General features: G+C 52.4%; 1 protein-coding gene across 2 annotated transcripts in view; it reads right to left on the bottom strand.

The window, feature by feature from the left end:
- farp1 (FERM, RhoGEF (ARHGEF) and pleckstrin domain protein 1 (chondrocyte-derived)) overlaps positions 1-9,352 on the bottom strand; it is a 229,001-nt gene extending 219,649 nt beyond the window's left edge. The window contains exon 1 of one of the 2 annotated variants that reach the window (XM_052026779.1): positions 9,173-9,352. The gene's annotated coding sequence lies outside the window, so the exon portion shown is untranslated. Of the gene's footprint in view, positions 1-5,374; positions 5,675-9,172 lie in introns of those variants that run through there. The other variant, XM_052026780.1, reaches the window with a different exon arrangement.
- Positions 9,353-18,458: the final 9,106 nt, after the last annotated feature.

The raw sequence follows: 18,458 nt of genomic DNA, 5'->3' as shown, positions 1-18,458 counted from the left end.
TCCAAGTGCTTCTTAAATGATACTGTTGTACCTGCCTCACCCACTTCCTCTGGCAGCTCGTTCCATACACTCACCAACCTCTGCGTGAAAAAGTTGCCCCTCAGGTCCCTTTTAAATCTTACACCCCTCACCCTATGTCTATGCCCCCTAGTTTTGGACGCCTCTGCCCTGGGGAAAAGACTGTTACCGTCCACCTTATCTATGCCCCTCTAACGTTAAACATTTCTATAAGGTCGCCCCTTCCATTGGGCAGAAGATACAAAAGCTTGAGAAAATGTACCATCAGGCTCAAGGACAGCTTCTATCCCGCTGTTATCAGGATCTTGAATGCACCTCTTGTACAAAAAAGATGAACTCTTGATCTCTCAATCTACCCCGTCATGACCTTGCACCTTATTGTCTGCCTGCACTGCACTTTCTCTGTAACTGTAACACTATATTCTGCATTCTGCTATTGTTTTTTCCTTTTGTACTACTTCAACGTATTTGCGTATGGAATGATCTGTCTGGATGGCACGGAAGCAAAAGCTTTTCACTGTATCTCGGTACATGTGACAATAGTAAACTAATTACCAAGTCTCCAGTAACCCAAACCAGGCCCAACTTTCATCTCCCGGAAATCCTTCACTCAGCCAAAGCACTGGAGACTTCTCCGTCACTCCCCTGATACACCCAGGTATTAATGGTGTTCTCTCCCTCACTCCCAGGAGATCGTGGCTCTGGGAACCAGGAACCTACCAGGTTGCCCCTGTCCACCTCCAGTGAATTGGCTGGATGTCAAGTGTGGATCATTTCCTGACCTTTGCCTTTGTAAACTCACGTTCATTTTCTCTTTCTGCACCCCCAGTCACACGGTTGAATCCCCCCAGGGCTGCTGAGAAGATTACATAAAATATCATTCACCTTAACTAAAGATTTTGCAACGGTCTTTGAATTCACATGGCAGGACCCAAACTTTCCCTCACTCAAAATAAAACTTGTCCTTCACCGTTGTATAAGAAAGGTGGGAGGCAGCATAAAGGAAATTACAGACCTATTAGTCTGACGTCAGTGGTGGGAAAGTTATTGGAATCTATCCTCAAAGATGGGGTTACGGAATACCTAGAGGCGCAGGGCAGGATAGGTCCTAGCCAACATGGTTTTGTGAAGGGAAGATCCTGCCTGACCAACCTATTGGAGTTTTTTGAAGAAATCACAGGTAGGGTGGATAAGGGAGAGGCGGTAGATGTTGTGTATTTAGACTTTCAAAAGGCCTTTGATAAGGTGCCTCACAAGAGACTGATTAATAAGATGAGAGGTCATGGAATTACGGGTAGGATAACAGAATGGGTGGAGCATTGGCTGGTTGACAGGAAGCAAAGAGTGGAAATAAAAGGATCTCGTTCTGGTTGGTTACCGGTTACTAGTGGTGTGCCGCAGGGGTCGGTGTTGGGACCGCTCCTTTATACCTTGTACATTAACGATTTGGATGATGGAATAAATGGTTTCGTGGCTAAGTTTGAGGATGACACCAAGATAGGGGGAGGAGCAGGGAGTATTGAAGAGATAGGAAGGTTGCAGAGGGACCTAGACAGTTTAGGAGAATGGGCAAGGAAATGGCAGATGAGATTCAATGTAGGGAAATGTGCAGTTGTACACTTTGGAAACAGAAATAAGCGGGCAGATTATTATCTAGGAGGAGAGAAAATCCAACGCACAGAAGTACAAAGGGACTTGGGGGTACTCGTGCAGGATACCTTCAAGGTTAACCACCAGGTCGGATCGGTGGTAAAGAAAGCGAATGCTATGTTGGCATTCATTTCGAGAGGTATAGTGTATAAAAGTAAGGAAGTGTTGATGAGGCTCTACGGGGCACTAGTGAGGCCTCATTTGGAATATTGTGCGCCGTTTTGGGCCCCACATCTTAGGAAGGATGTGTTGACGTTGGAGAGGGTTCAGAGGAGATTTATGAGGATGATTCCAGGAATGAAAGGGCTTACATATGAGGAGCGTTTGTCGGCTCTTGGACTGTACTCGCTGGAGTACAGAAGAATGAGAGGGGACCTCATAGCGACATTTAAAATATTGATAGGAAAGGACAGAGTACATGTGGCTAGGCTGTTTCCCTTGGTGGGTGAGTCCAGGACCAGAGGGCACAATCTTAGAATTAGAGGGTACAGTTTCAAAACAGAGATGAGGAAAATTTTCTTTAGCCAGAGGGTGGTGAATTTGTGGAACTCCTTGCCACGTACAGCAGTGGAGGCCAGATCAGTGGGGGCGTTCAAGGAGGAGATAGATAGATATCTAAATAGTCAGGATATCAAGGGATATGGGGATAAGGCCAGTAATTGGGATTAGAATAGTTTTTTTTTCTTCTTCTTCTTCCCCCATTCCCCATTTCTATTTCCCTTTCCTTGGAGCAGACTCGATGGGCCGAATGGCCTGCTTCTGCTCCCTTGTCTTGTGATCTTGTGACCTTGTATTCAGGACACCATCCAGTCAATGAAGAACTTTAGAGATGCAGTCACTTTCTAGTATTTCCTTATGACATAGGCCATTCAGCACAGGGTCTGTGCTAGCTCACTGAGCAATCCCATGCCCCCACATCACTCTATGGCTATTCTGCCTACATTCCCCTCAACTGCCCCCGAAATTCCACGCCTCATCGAACACTAGGGTCACTTTACAGCAGATATTTAGCCTACCAAGCCGCACGTCTTTGGGATGTGGGAGGAAACTGGAGCACCTGGTCACAGGGAAAACATGCAAACTCCACACAGACAGCACCCAAGGTCAGGATTGGACCCGGGTCGCTGCAGGCACGGGGCAGCAGCTCCACCTTCGGCGCCACTGTGAAGGAGTAAATATGTTTGGAGGAGAATTCCTCTCAAGCCCACCAAAATAATGCCAAGCAATCTTCAGCATCCAGGAGATTGCAGGCAATGGCCTGGGTTTAAACCATCTCCTCTGGAAGCAGGTCCTCCGGTAATGCAACACACCCTCATTGTTGGACCGCTCCAGGCGAGACTCCCTCCTGACCCCAATGTCACAACTTGCTGTAACTCGGGCTGGTTGCCTTTCAACAGATAAAGGGCTTGGGGACTCCGAGCAAAACACTGTCCCCCAATGCTGAGAAGCAGAAGATTCAGGCTGACACTTGGAACCTGGTGGTTCAAACCAAACAAGCAAAATCAGTTAAAACATATTGGCCTTTCTGCAACCATCACAGGCCAGCAGATAAAGGTTACTGTTTGAGAGCTCAGGGTCTGTACCCAGTCTGATAGGCCTGTACAGCCTTCCAGCACATCCTTCCATGCATCACGGCTTGGTATGGCAACTGCTCTGCCCAGGACGGCAAGAAACTGCAGAGAGTTGTGGACACAGCCCAGCACATCACGGACAGCAGCCTCCCCTCCGCAGACTCTGTCTACACTTCTCGCTGCCTTGGGAAAGCAGCCAACATAATCAAAGACCCCACCCATGCTGCACATTCTCTCTTCTCCCCCCTCCCATTGGGCAGAAGATACCAAAGCCTGAAAGCACGTACCACCAGGCTCAAGGACAGCTTTTATCCTGCTGTTCTAAGACTCTTGAATGGTTCCTTAGTACGATAAGATGGACTCTTGACCTCACAATCTACCTCGTTATGACCTTGTACCTAAATGTCTGCCTGCACTGCACTTTCTCTGTAACTGTGACACTTTATTCTGCATTCTGTTATTGTTTTCCCTTGTACTACCTCAATGCACTGTGTAATGAACTGATCTGCACGATCGGTATGCAAGACAAGTTCTTCCACTGTACCTTGGTACATGTGACAACAATAAACCAATTTAAGTTTACCATTAGTCAGGGATTCCACCAACAATTCTGCGGCACTAACAAAGTGAATCAACCCAGGCGCTCCCTAGAGCAGGCCACGGGGAGACATTGGGGAAGGAGCATTTTATAGGAGGTGGCTGGAGGGAGGAATACAACACCCGAGATCATTGCACCAGGCGGTCACTGGCTGGGCCACACGAGACTTCAGAGATGCTCAGAAGCTAATGAAGGACATTCAGCCACAAGTTTGTAAAAGTTTGGTGCAGAGATGGGGAGAGTGTGAGAACAGAAGTCTTCGTATACACAGACGAAAATTTTAAAAGTCCAGGCTTTCCACAGCTTGGACCCAATAACTCCAAGCAAGTTGAGGCAAGTGAACCGGGTCCTGTGTGAATTAGGGACCAGCAGCACTTTAGAAGTGAACTGGTTTCCCACCAATATGAATCCTTCAAGTTCCTGGGCTCCAACATCTCAGAGGATCTGTCCTGGACCCAAGACATTGATCCATCACAAAGAAGGCATGCCAGCGGCTCTACTTCGTTAGGAGTTTGAGGAGATTTGGTACGTCACCAAAGACTCCTGCAAATTTCTATAGGTGTACAGTGGAGAGCATTCTGACTGGTTGCATCACAGCCTGGTATGTTGGCTCCAATGCACAGGATCGCAAGAGGCTGCAGAGGGTTGTAGACTCAGCCAGCTCCATCATGGGCACAACCCTCCCCACCATCGAGGACATCTTCAAGAGGTGGTGCCTCAAGAAGGCGGCATCCATCATTGAGGAGCCTCACCATCCGGGACAGAATCAGGTTGATTATCACGGACACGTCGTGAAATTTGTTGTTTTGTGGCAGCAGTACAGTGCAAGACAGAAAGACATAAAAATTACCACATTACGAAAATAAATAAGTAGTGCCCTCTTCTCGTTACGACCATCGGGAAGGAGGTACAGGAGCCTGAAGACCCACACTCAATGATTCAGGAACAGCTTCTTCCCCTCCGCCATCAGATTTCTGAACGGTCCATGAACACTACCTTGTTATTCCTTTTTTTCCTGCACTATTAATTTTTGCAATTTATAGTAATTTTACATCTTTGTACTGCTGCCAAACAACAAATTTCACAACATTTAAGTCTGTGATAATAAACCTGATTCTTTACAATAAGTGAACACAAGGAAATGTTGGATCTACTGGTGACAGAATGAACTCACTGACACATTTTGGATATTACAACTGGTTTCTCAGAAGAGGTCTTCAGCTCTAACTCAAAGACCAAGTGCAATTTTACTTGCAATCCTTCCCCAACTACACCCAAGCACTAAGGGCACATGCATCACCTAATACAACAAAATGATTTTTTTTAATGCATTACAGTAACAAAGGATTCAAGAAAACCCATACTATTTCCAAAATTATATGCACTTAAGAATGAGGCACATTACTTAAAATCCAATAAAAGTAGAAACCCAACATCTAACTGTAAGGGTTAAAGGTCATGAAATACCCTCTGAATTTAATGTGCAATAACTAGACATAAACAGACGGGTTTGCAAACACTGCACAGGCGACGTTACCTCCTGTCTGAAGATACCTACAGCCCCGCAAAACCGGCACGGGGAGCTTTATCCCTCGGCCTCCAGCTCCTGGTTGAAGACCACACTGGGTTACCTGTCCGTGAGATCGAACCCCGGGATGGGTCACCCCTCAAACGCTGGATACAAACCCCCCGACTCTGGTGCAACTGGTCGGAGCAGCAGAGACCGGGACAGACCCCCACTGCTTGCAGTCTTGGGGTTAGGGAACAACCTTACTCCCAGCGAAACTGCATCCGCCAGCCACAAACAGCCACAGGAAGAAATCCTCGAGCCAGACAAAGCGGCAGTCGGGCTGGGCGGGTGGGTGCGGGCGGGCGGGCAACAAGACGCAGCTCAGAGGTTTCATGGATATTACATTTAAACGTGCGAGACATTTCCCCCCAATCCCGGCTACTCGTTTCTGCTTCAAACCGGCTGAGGTGTAAAGGAGCTTTCAACTCAAGGCAGCAGCAGATCTATACAGAGGGAGGGAGGGAGGGAGGGAGGGAGAGAGAGGGAGGGAGAGAGAGGGAGGGAGAGGGAGGGAGGGAGGGAGAGGGAGGGAGAGGGAGGGAGGGAGAGGGAGGGAGAGGGAGGGAGGGAGAGGGAGGGAGAGGGAGGGAGGGAGGGAGGGAGGGAGGGAGGGGGGGAGGGAGAGGGAGGGGGGGAGGGAGAGGGAGGGAGGGGGGGAGGGAGAGGGGGGGAGGGAGGGGGGGAGGGAGAGGGGGGGAGGGAGGGGGGAGAGAGAGGGGGGGAGGGAGGGGGGGAGAGGGAGGGGGAGAGGGAGGGGGGAGGGAGGGGGGGAGAGAGAGGGAGGGAGGGGGGGAGAGAGAGGGAGGGAGGGGGGAGAGAGAGGGGGGGAGAGAGAGGGAGGGAGGGGGGGAGAGAGAGGGAGGGAGGGGGGGAGAGAGAGGGAGGGAGGGGGGGAGAGAGAGGGAGGGAGGGGGGGAGAGAGAGGGAGGGAGGGGGGGAGAGAGAGGGAGGGAGGGGGGAGAGAGAGGGAGGGAGGGGGGAGAGAGAGGGAGGGAGGGGGGAGAGAGAGGGAGGGAGGGGGAGAGAGAGAGGGAGGGAGGGGGGGAGAGAGAGGGAGGGAGGGGGGGAGAGAGAGGGAGGGAGGGGGGAGAGACGGAGGGAGGGAGAGGGGTGAGAGGGGGAGAGAGGGGGGAAGAGAGAGGGGTGGGGGGGAGAGAGAGGGAGGGAGGGAGGGGGGGAGAGAGAGGGAGGGAGGGGGGGAGAGAGAGGGAGGGAGGGGGGAGAGAGAGGGAGGGAGGGGGGGAGAGAGGGGGAGGGGGGGAGAGGGAGGGAGGGGGGGAGAGGGAGGGAGGGAGGGGGGGAGAGAGAGAGGGAGGGAGGGGGGAGAGAGAGAGGGAGGAGGGGGGGAGAGCGAGGGAGGGGGGAGAGGGAGCGAGGGAGGGGGGGAGAGGGAGGGAGGGAGGGAGGGGGGGAGAGGGAGGGAGGGAGGGGGGGAGAGGGAGGGAGGGAGGGGGGGAGGGAGAGGGAGGGAGGGGGGGAGGGAGAGGGAGGGAGGGGGGGAGGGAGAGGGAGGGGGGGGAGAGAGGGAGGGAGGGGGGAGAGAGGGAGGGGGGGAGAGGGAGGGAGGGAGGGGGGGGGAGGGAGGGAGGGGGGGAGAGGGAGGGAGGGGGGAGAGGGAGGGAGGGAGGGGGGGAGAGGGAGGGGGGGAGAGGGAGGGAGGGAGGGGGGAGAGGGAGGGAGGGAGGGAGGGGGGGAGAGGGGGGGAGGGGGGGGAGAGGGAGGGAGGGAGGGGGGGAGAGGGAGGGAGGGAGGGGGGGAGAGGGAGGGAGGGGAGGGAGGGGGGGAGAGGGAGGGAGGGGGAGGGAGGGGGGGAGAGGGAGGGAGGGGGGGAGAGTGAGGGAGGGGGGGGGAGGGAGGGAGGGGGGGGAGAGGGAGGGAGGGGGGGGGGAGGGAGGGAGGGGGGGGAGAGGGAGGGAGGGAGGGGGGGAGAGGGAGGGAGGGAGGGGGGGAGAGGGAGGGAGGGGGGGAGAGGGAGGGAGGGGGGGAGGGGGGGAGAGGGAGGGAGGGGGGGGAGGGGGGGAGAGGGAGGGGGAGGGGGAGGGAGGGGGGGGAGGGGGAGGGAGGGGGGGGAGGGAGGGGGGGAGGGGGAGGGAGGGGGGAGAGGGAGGGGGGGAGAGGGAGGGAGGGGGGAGAGGGAGGGGGGGAGAGGGGGAGAGGGGGAGGGGGAGAGGGGGAGGGGGAGAGGGAGGGGGGAGCGGGAGAGGGGGAAGGGGAGGGGAGAGAGGGGGAGAGAGGGAGGGAGGGGGGAGAGGGAGGGGGGGAGGGGAGGGAGGGGAGGAGAGAGGGGAAGGGGGAGAGAGGGGGGGAGAGAGAGGGGGAGGGGGTGGAGGGGAGAGAGGGGGGTGGAGGGGGAGGGAAGGGGGGGTGGAGGAGGGGGGGAGGGGGAGGGAAGGGGGGTGGAGGAGGGAAGGGAGGGGGAGGGGGAGAGGAGTGAGGGGGAGGGGAGAGGGGGAAGGGGGAGGGAGGAGGGAGGGGGAGGGAGGGGGAGGGGAGGGAGGGGGGAGAGGGGAGGAGGGGGAGGGAGGGGGAGGGAGGGGAGGGAGGGGGAGGGAGGGGAGGAGAGAGGGGAAGGGGGGAGAGAGGGGGGGAGAGAGAGGGGGAGGGGGTGGAGGGGAGAGAGGGGGGTGGAGGGGGAGGGAAGGGGGGTGGAGGAGGGAAGGGAGGGGGAGGGGAGAGGGGGAAGGGGGAGGGGAGAGGGGGAAGGGGGAGGAAGGGGGGGAGGGAGGGAGGGGGAGAGGGAGAGGCTGGGGTGGGGGGGGCAGGGAGGGAGGGGTAATGGGGGACAGGGAGGGAGGAGGGAGGGGTGGGGGGGACAGGGAGGGAGGGGTGGGGGGGACAGGGAGGGAGGAGGGAGGGGTGGGGGGGACAGGGAGGGAGGGGGTGGGGGGGTACAGGGAGGGGGGTGGGGGGGACAGGGAGGGGTGGGGGTACAGGGAGGGAGGGGGTGGGGGTACAGGGAAAGGGTGGGGGGGGACAGGGAGGGAGGGGGTGGGGGGGGACAGGGAGGGGGTGGGGGGGTACAGGGAGGGGGTGGGGGGGGACAGGGAGGGAGGGTGTGGGGGGGGACAGGGAGGGAGGGGGTGGGGGGGGACAGGGAGGGAGGGGGACAGGGAGGGGGTGGGGGTACAGGGAGGGGGTGGGGGGGTACAGGGAGGGGTTGGGGGGGACAGGGAGGGAGGGGGTGGGGGGGGTTACAGGGAGGGGGTGGGGGGGGACAGGGAGGGAGGGGGTGGGGGGGGTTACAGTGAGGGGGTGGGGGGGTACAGGGAGGGGGTGGGGGGGGACAGGGAGGGAGGGGGTGGGGGACAGGGAGGGGGTGGGGGGGGTACAGGGAGGGAGGGGGTGGGGGGGGTTACAGGGAGGGGGTGGGGGGGACAGGGAGGGAGGGGGTGGGGGACAGGGAGGGGGTGGGGGGGGTACAGGGAGGGGGTGGGGGGGGACAGGGAGGGAGGGGGTGGGGGGGGTTACAGTGAGGGGGTGGGGGGGTACAGGGAGGGAGGGGGTGGGGGGGGTTACAGTGAGGGGGTGGGGGGGTACAGGGAGGGGGTGGGGGGGTTACAGGGAGGGAGGGGGTGGGGGGGGGTTACAGGGAGCTCTCAGGCGGGAACAATGCGAGTTCGAGGAGGGGGCTCCCTCCGCAGCCGAGCCCCGCGCAGAGAGCAGGGACCCTCCCGAGGTGCCTCTGCAGGAGCGGGGGACACCTCCCCGGGCGGGCAGCCGGTCTCCCTCCCTCCCTCCCTCCCGCGGACCGAGTCCCGAGCTCACCTCGCCGAGTGCAGCTTTCTCCCGGGCTGGGCTGCTTCCTTCGCGCCGCGGGGAGGGGGCTCGGCTCCGCCGGCAGGGGTAGGGGGAGGAGGGGAGGGGGGTGAGGAGGCTGGTGGGGTGGCTCGGGGGCTTCAGAGATCCAGGCTGCAGAGGCTCCGGGTCACCATGTCCCGACTGCTGGGCGAGAGCGGGCAGGCTGGATTTTGCGGGCGGGGAACAGCGCCATCCCCACCAGCCGCAGAATAGCAGAAGCGCCGCCCTCTCCGGGTTCAACCCGCAGCGGGGAGATCTCCCCCCTCGTCCCGGGAGCAGGAAACCCAGAGGGTCGGGCAGCCTCTGCGGTGGGCGATGTCTGCATCAGGACTGAGTTACTCCGGCAGTTTGGTCTTTGCACCAATGCCATCATCTGCAGTCCCACCTGAGACCTCCCCCCCCCCCCCCCGCAACACAACCCATCAGCTGAAAGTTCTGAGGAAGGGTGGTTGACTGGTTTCTCTCTCCACAGAGGCTGCTGGACCGACTGAGAACTTCCAACGTCCTCTGTTTTTTTGTTCAATAAATCCCTGGAGACAGAGCTCCCTTCCTATCACAGGTGTGGGCAATATCACTGAACATATCCCATGGTGGCAGTGGCAACGTTCAATCTGTCCTTGTCTCCCTCCATGTGGTGACCACACTACCCTTCTCCAAGTTCAAGAACAGCCACTTCCCTTCAACCATTCGGTTCTATGACCGCTTTGCACTAAAATGGACTGTTTTTTTGTTGTAATTTTGCTTTCTTGTGCTTATATGATGCTATGTGCCTGTGATTCTGTTTTTCATTGCACCTAGGTATACATCTACTTGGGCCTATGACAATACACTCAACTTTGGCTCCATCCTTACCCATCTAGTCAGAATCAGTGGCGCAGCTGGTAGAGCCGCAGTGCCAGAGACCTGGGTTCGATCCCAACCTCGGGCGCTGTCTGTGTGGAGTTTGCACGTTCTCCCTGTGACCGCGTGGGTTTCCCCCGGGTGCTCCGGTTTCCTCCCACGTCCCAAAGACTTGCAGGTTGGTGGGTTAATTGGCTGCTGTAAATTGCCCCCAGTGTGTGGGTGAGGGGTAGAATCAGGGGGGAGTTGATGAGAATGTGGGGAGAATAAAAAATGAGATGAATGTGGGGTTGGTGTCAATGGGTGGCTGCAAGTCAGTGCCAGTTTGATGGCCAAAGAGCCCATTCCCATGCTGTATAATTTACAGCCATATTAAATTCTCTAGTTTTAAATAACTCACTCAGTCTTTACCAGAACTGGCCACTTCTGCTGTAATGTGAAGGGCAAGTATTTTTACACATGTGCCTGGATTGGGTTACCAGGGATAGTACTGGAAACAGGCAGATTGGTAGAGTTTGAGGCTTTTAGATAAACACATGAATACGAAGGGAATGGAGGAATATCGATGGCAGCCACGGTAGTGTAGCGGTTAGCATAACACTATTATAGCGCCAGCGACCCAGGTTCAATTCCAACCGCTGTCTGTAAGGAGTTTGTACATTCTCCCCGTGTCTGCGTGGGTTTCCTCCGGGTGCTCCGGTTTCCTCCCACATTCCAAAGACGTACAGGTTAGGAAGTTGTGGGCGTGCTATGTTGGCGCCGGAAGCGTGGCGACACTTGCGGGCTGCCCCCAGGACACTCTACGCAGAAGATGCATTTCACTGTGTGTTTCAATGTACATGTGACTAATAAAGATACCTTATCTAAACACAGGAGGACATTTAGTGTAAAATGGCATCAAGATCGACTTAACAATGTGGGCCGAATGGCCTGTCTGGTGCTGTACTGTTCAATGTTCTATGTATCCATCTGTGACTTTGGGTCCCTTGATAAGCTCTGATCTGTTGGGCATGTCCCACAGATGTGTTGCTAACACATAACAGACAATGAAGCTTACTCACCCTCTAACTGCCACCACCCCCCCCCCCCCACCAGATTCAGTGTCCTGAGGAAGGGTCCTGACCCGAAACGTTGACCACCTGCTTTTCTCCACAGATGCTGCCTGGCCTGCTGAGTTCCTCCAGCATCATCATAATTTTCATCCAGATTCCATTATCTGCAGTCCTTTGTTTCTCTTCCCCCAGATTCACATTGGACCTGGTCTCACCCTATCCCAGATGCTCCCTTTATCCTATCCATCCCTTCCCCACCACTTAAAATGACCATTTTTAAAAAATAAATTCATTTCTACAAGGGGTCTTGAACTTCAGAAGTTAACTCTGCTTCTCTCTCTACAGATGCTGCCTGACCTGCTGAGTGTTGCTGTCATTTTGTGCTGTTATATCTGGTCTCCAAGCTACAGGGAGGACGTGACAGCACTAGAGAGAGAGGCCAGAGCCTCCCTAGGACGTTTCCAGGGCTGGAGAACAGCTGTGGTAGGGGGAGACTGGCTCTGCTGGGGTGGTTTTCATTGGAATAGAGGAGAATGAGAGATTTCATTGTACAGCATAAAATGATGCAGGGTTTTGACCCGAAATATCGACGGTTCCTTAACCCCCACTGCTCGACCCGCTGAGTTCCTCCAGCAGATTGTTTGTTGTTCCAGGTTCCAGCATCTGCAGTCTCCTGTGTCCCGAAACTGATGTGATGCCTAGGCAGGGTGAACAAGAACTGATTTCCCCTAGCAGAAGGTCATTAAGTCCTAGAGTTATACAGCACAGAAACAGGCGCTTCAAACCAACATGTCCATGCCATCCAAAGTTGCTACCTAAGCTAGTCCCATGTGCCCAAGTTTGGCCCATGTCCCTCTAAACCTTTCCATGTATCTGTCCAGGTGTCTTATGAACATTGTAATAGTACCCGCCTCTACCACATCCTCTGGCAGCAGGGGTCAGTAACCAAGGGGCACAGATTTAATAGGCAGAGGCAGAAGGAAGTCAAGAGAATTATTTCACTCAGGTTTGGAACTCACTCCCTGAGGGGTTGGAGGAGGCAGAGACTTTCCCAACATTTCATTGATATCTGGATGAACTCTTCAAGAGCCAACCTTCAGGTCTAAAGGGCTAGAGCTAGGAAGTGGGAGTAACTGGGTCTGATTTTGCTGCTGGGGAAATAATATTGCAAGTCAAGGTCAAGTTTACTGTCATCTGCACGTGTGTGCACAGGTGCAATGAAAAATTTACCTGCAGCAGTATCAATGGCACATAGCATCTGATACACATTCACAAGAAAAACATAAATTAATAACAAATTGTACAAGATTGAACACAATTAGCACAAAACAAAGTCCATTGTAGTGCAAAGTGGTCATAGTGTTGCTATAGTGAGGTAGTGATTAGGGTTGTGCCGGTTGGTTCAAGAACCGAATGGTTGAAGGGAAGTAGCTGTTCTTGAACCTGGTGGTGTGGGACTTCAGGCTTCTGTACCTCCTGCCAAATAACCACCTCCTTTTGTACTGCAAGCTCCAATGATTCTCTTTCCCACACTATTACCCTGAAGGATCTATCCGTGGCCTCCCCCAAAAGGTGTGCTGGCTTCTGTAGGATACACACACCCTTAATGCTAGCAGGGTGTATGTGTGTATCTACATGGCTTCACCAGTTCATTGGAGGCCTGTGTTCACCCCCTTGTTTGGTCCCTTCCGATTCTACGACAACAGTAAAACTGATAATTTGCCATTTGACTATTCTGAAACCCTAATGGGTCAGTACCTGACTCAACAGGTTCCATTTCCCACCCTCCCTTTAAACTCGCCGGGCACCCACTACCCACTCGCTGGGACCGTGTCCCACACTCTCTTTAAACCCACCAGGGCCCTGTTTCCCACACTGCCTTTAAACTTACTGGGTTCACTGGAACATTCAGTGTTACTGAGTAACATCTGAAAAAGTGAATTTAAAATGTGTTGTGTATTAATAGGAAGAACATTTAATAATACCCCTTGGTTAATCTATGCCCCTTGGTTACTAATAGTCCAGAAAAGCTGCAAGTTCAGCAGTAGTAAAGCCCCACAGGTGCTGGTTTATTATTTTACAGTCAACCAAAGGCACAGTATCAGTGTGTTGACATAACCCAGCTCCACCTCAGCTCCTTCCTTTACACCCTTTCCCACCATCTCCAAACTATTAGACTGGTTGTCCTGATACCCTGCACTGAATGAGTAGACCAAATACTGGGGAGACCACAGCCCTAGTCTTCAGTCCGTTCTGAAGCACCAGCTGCATCACTCCCTCTGCAACTGCCTGAAACTCTCCCAGACAGTTCACAACCTTGGTGTCACATCTCGTATCATGGATTACAGGTTGGATTACACCATCGTTTTTACAAAAACACCAAATTATGCATTACATGCATTGTAAATCAAGGTACTATGAGTATAACATAAAGTTCCTGCTTAAAACAAGCAATTGCTTACAAATTAAGTACCAATATTCACTTGCTGTGATGTTAAATTCAAAGTTGCTGTTAAGAGCATCTCAAGTGCTAAGATTTGTACAAGAATGTAGGCAGGGAGCAGGCCATTTGGTCTGTCTTTCCGGTCCTGTATTCAGTAAGATCACAGTTGATCTTTCACAGCACCTTTCCTACTCTAACCCATTTCCCTCAATTCCCTTAATATGCAAAAATATATCAATCTCCATCTAGAAATACACTGTCCTCAGGGGTAGACAGTTACAATGTACCAGGTGAAGAAATTTCATATCTCTGACTTGCATGGCCGACTCCTTATTTTGAAACTGGTTATGGGAAATATCATTCCTACATCGACCCTGTTAGACTCAAGGGAGTACAGAACGATCTCCCTATCCCGGGAATCAATCTGGTGAAAAACTGCCGCAGGAACTCAGTGGGTCAGGCAGCAGTTGTGGAGGGGAATGGAGAGTTGACCCTTTGGGTCGACACCCTTCATCCGGTCTGACGAAGAGTGTCGACCCGAAATATTGACCGTCCATTCCCCTCCACAGCTGTTGTCTGGCCTGCTGAGGTCCTCCAGCATTTTGTGTGTTGCTCCAGATTTCAGCAACTCTTGTGTCTAATCAACCTGCTGAACATTCTTTGCTCTCCCTCTGCCACAAGTATATCCCTTCTTGGGTAGGGAGACCAAACCTGTACACAATATTCCTGGTGTGGTCACACTAGTACCTTGTATCATTGCAGTAAGACATCGTCACTCTTGGACTCAGATCTTTTTATCTACCTAATTGCTTGCTGCAACAGTCTGTCAACTTTCAGTGATCCATGCACAAGAACATCAGATCCTTCTAAACAACACCTTCTGATCTCTCATTAGAAAACTCTACTTTTCTATTTTTACCCCTGAAGTGAATGACCTTGCATTTACCCAGACGATGTCCCACCTGCCTTGACCCCCTGCATTCACTCAATGCATCTATATCCCGGGAAGCTTCCCTTGCGTCCTCTTCTCAGACCACACTGCCACCTAGCTTTGTGAATGGTTGCGTTGCCAAATCCAACCACATCCTGTCCTTCCAGTTTTGCACTCCTAATCTTTTTGCCTCACATTCCTGACATTTTCTGCCAATCATTGTCAATAAAACTGTTGCTTTTGGCCAATTTCTAATTTCCGGTCTTCATGGTTTTGTATGTATGAATTACAACATTGTGTGAATTGTATCAATATTGTATGAATTACAAGAGGCCCTCATTGTGATCTAATGGCCTCAGTTTTAAAACTCACACCCCTAAGCTCACATTCCTCCATAGCTTCACCCTAAATCCCATCTATTCTCCTCTGGTCCCACCCAATCTTTGCAATCTTCCAGTTCTGGCCATTATTCATTTTCAATGTCTCACCGTTAATGGTCTCCCATTGCCTGGTCTGAAACTCAAACCAACCTCCAAACCTCTTCCCCCCATCTGCAAGACATTCCTGAAAACCTACCCCTTTCACAACGCTGTTTACTCATCTCTCTCCTTCTGTTGGAGACACAAGAGACTGCAGATGCCAGAATCTGGAGCAACACACAATCTGCTGGAGGAACTCAACCTGCTGAGTTCCTGTTGCTTGGTGGCAAAGTGTACCTGGTGCTACTCCTGTGAAATGCCTTGGAATATTTTACATTGAAGGCACTATGCAAATAGAAGTTGTTGTTGGATAATGCTCCCCAAAAAACATCACTTTCAGAACTGGTAACTCCTATATCCCCAGTTCCCACCTCTTCAGTGGGAGTGGGTGAAGTTTTGCAATGGTGTCTGGATATGTCCAGATAGAAAACAGCAGGGACTCATCCCCTACTCTTGGCGGTGACTAGAAATTGGGAAGATATGGCTGGTTCATTAGAGTGAGTCAGTATCTATCGGCCTTTGAAACAAGTCAGGTTTAGTTCCACATGCCAGCTCTTTTTCCCCCAAAGCTGTGTGACGTTATATGTCTACAGGATGCATCCAGTGGAATGTCCTTGAGCATTGTTCCATTCATCACAGCGGGCAAATGACGCCTGCTAGAAATGGACCATATTATCAGAAGACAGTGCACACTATTAAAGCCACAGCATTTGAGCACATGGAGTGTTCTTTCCCCCGTAACACTGCCAAAAACTATACAATTCCATCCCCCTTTACATTCTCAAGTAACCCACTCTCAGGCATTATCAGAAGGAACTTGCTCTTTTAGTCTACAGAATCTTGTAGGAAAATGTACAGCAGGGGCTCATGTTAGAGCAACTGTATCAGGCTTTGCCCTTTTCATTCTGAAACAGAGATTGAGGAAATATTTATTTGTACATAAGATTAAGAAAGGTCTTGCCGGATATAGTGGACAGGATGTACCTCTCCCTTCTGCAAGTTCAGTAGCCTGGGAGCAGAGATTGCATTGGGATTGTTGAGCTTTGCAGGGAATGAACAAATATTTTCACTGTATTTTGGTACATGTGACAATAATAAACCAATTTACTTTTTCTTCCCAAAACTCACTCCCAGAAGGACACAAACTCTTATTGTTTTCAAAAAGAAAAAAAAACTTGGTTGAGCACTTTAAGCTGGAACCTGGGAGAAGGCTGGGCTGTATTTTAAGCTAGTATGCCTATGATAGGTCAAATGGCCTCCAATATATTTCTGCACAGGTGACTCCCCCCCCCCCCCAATGTTAGAGGGGTTATGTGCCTAGAAAACTGTGTGCATCACATTTTTCTGTAATGTGACATCGTATTTCCCATTGTAAGCAGAGATACATTCCTAGGGGATGTTTTTCTCTCAACAGTAAGGACAGTACCACACAGCTACTGGTTCACAGCAGGGGGCCACTTAAGAGATTGCCTTGCCAGTTTCCAAAGCAAATCTCTTTCATGGCCAGCAGCTGCGTTTGGAGACACAAGTGACTGCAGATGCTGCAATCCAGGCTGTAAGGTGGTGTTAGGTTGAGAGGGGTAAGGAGGAAAGAAAAGGGCGGATGGAGTCAGGTGGGGAAGGGGGGGGGGGGGAAGATGGGAGCCTCTTGTGTCACCACTTATCGCCTTCCAGCCTCCATAGAACACAGCACAATACAGGCCCTTCGGCCCACCATGTTCTGCTGACTTTCAAACCACTCCTAAGACTATCTAACCCCCTCCTCCCACATATCCCTCTATCTTAAATTCCTCCATACTCTCATCTAACAATCTCTTGAACTTGACCAATGTATCAGCCTCCACCGCCGCCCCAGGCAGCGCATTCCATGCACCAACCACTCTCTGGGTGAAAAACCTCCCTCTGACATCTCCCTTGAACTTCCCACCCATTACCTTAAAGCCATGTCCTCTTGTATTGAGCACTGGTGCCCTGGGAAAGAGGCGCTGGCTGTCCACTCTATCTATTCCTCTTAATATTTTTGTACACCTCTATCATGTCTCCCCTCGTCCTCCTTTTCTCCAATGAGTAAAGCCCTAGCTCCCTTAGTCTCTCCTCATAATCTGTACTCTCTAATCCAGGCAGCATCCTGGTAAATCTCCTCTGCACCCTTTCCGACGCCTCCACATCCTTCCTATAATGAGGCGACCAGAATTGGACACAGTACTCTAAGTGTGGTCTAACCAGAGTTTTGTAAAGCTGCATCGTTACTTTGCGGCTCTTAAACTCAATCCCACGACTTAAACTAACATCCCATAAGCTTTCTTAACTACCCTATCCACCTGTGTGGCAACTTTCAGTGATCTGTGGATATGAACCCCCAGATCCCTCTGCTCCTCCACACTGCCCAGAATCCTGCCATTTACCTTGTACTCCACCTTGGAGTTTGTCCTTCCAAAGTATACCTCCCATTTCTCCAGATTGAACTCCATCTGCTACTTGTCAGCCCAGCTCTGCATCCTATCAATATCCCTCTGTAAGCTTCAACAGCCCTCCACACTATCCACAACACCACCGACCTTTGTGTCATCTGCAAACTTGCTAACCCACCCTTCCACCCCCTTATCTAAGTCATTGATAAATATCACAAAAAGTAGAGGTCCCAGAACCGATCCCTGTAGGACCGCTAGTCACAGCCCTCCAATCCGAATGCACTCCCTCCACCACAACCTAGATCCCTTGGCTTCTGACCTTCTGAAGAAGCCTACCATGCGGAACCTTGTCAAATGCCTTACTAAAATCCATGTAGACCACATCTACTACACTACCCTCATCAATCTTCCTGGTCACCTCCTCAAAGAACCCTATCAGGCTATTGAGGCAAGATCTTCCCTTTGCAAATCCATGCTGGCTGTCCCCAATCAGTCCATGATTCTCTAAATGATCATAGATCCCCTCTCTTAGAATCCTTTCTAGCAGCTTACCCACCACAGACGTAAGGCTCACTGGTCTGTAATTCCCTAGACTATCCCTACTACCTTTTTTGAATAAGGGGACAACATTTGCCACCCTCCAATCCTCCAGTACCATTCCCGTGGACAACGAGGACTCAAAAGATCCTAGCCAACGGTTCAGCAATCTCCTCCCTCACCTCACGAAGCAGCCTGGGGAATATTCCATCAGGCCCCAGGGACTTATCTGTCCTAATATTTTCTAACAACTCCAACACATCCTCTCTCTTGATATCTACATACTCTAGAACATTACCCTTACCAACACTGTCCTCAGCGTCATCAAGACCCCTCTCCTTAGTGAATACTGAAGAGCAGTATTCATTGAGAACCTCACCCACTTCCACAGCTTCCAGGCACATCTTCCCACCTTTGTCTTTAATCAGACCTACCTTTACTCTTGCCATCTGCTCTTCACATACGAGTAAAAAGCCTTGGGATTCTCCTTAACCCCACTCGCCAAAGCCTTTTCATGTCCCCTTCTCGCTCTCCTCAGCCCCTTCTTATGTTCCTTCCTT

This window comes from Pristis pectinata, chromosome 11 (assembly GCF_009764475.1).
Source record: "Pristis pectinata isolate sPriPec2 chromosome 11, sPriPec2.1.pri, whole genome shotgun sequence".
Classification (NCBI taxonomy): Eukaryota; Metazoa; Chordata; class Chondrichthyes; order Rhinopristiformes; family Pristidae; genus Pristis; species Pristis pectinata.
This window is presented reverse-complemented; position numbering and strand designations above follow the sequence as displayed.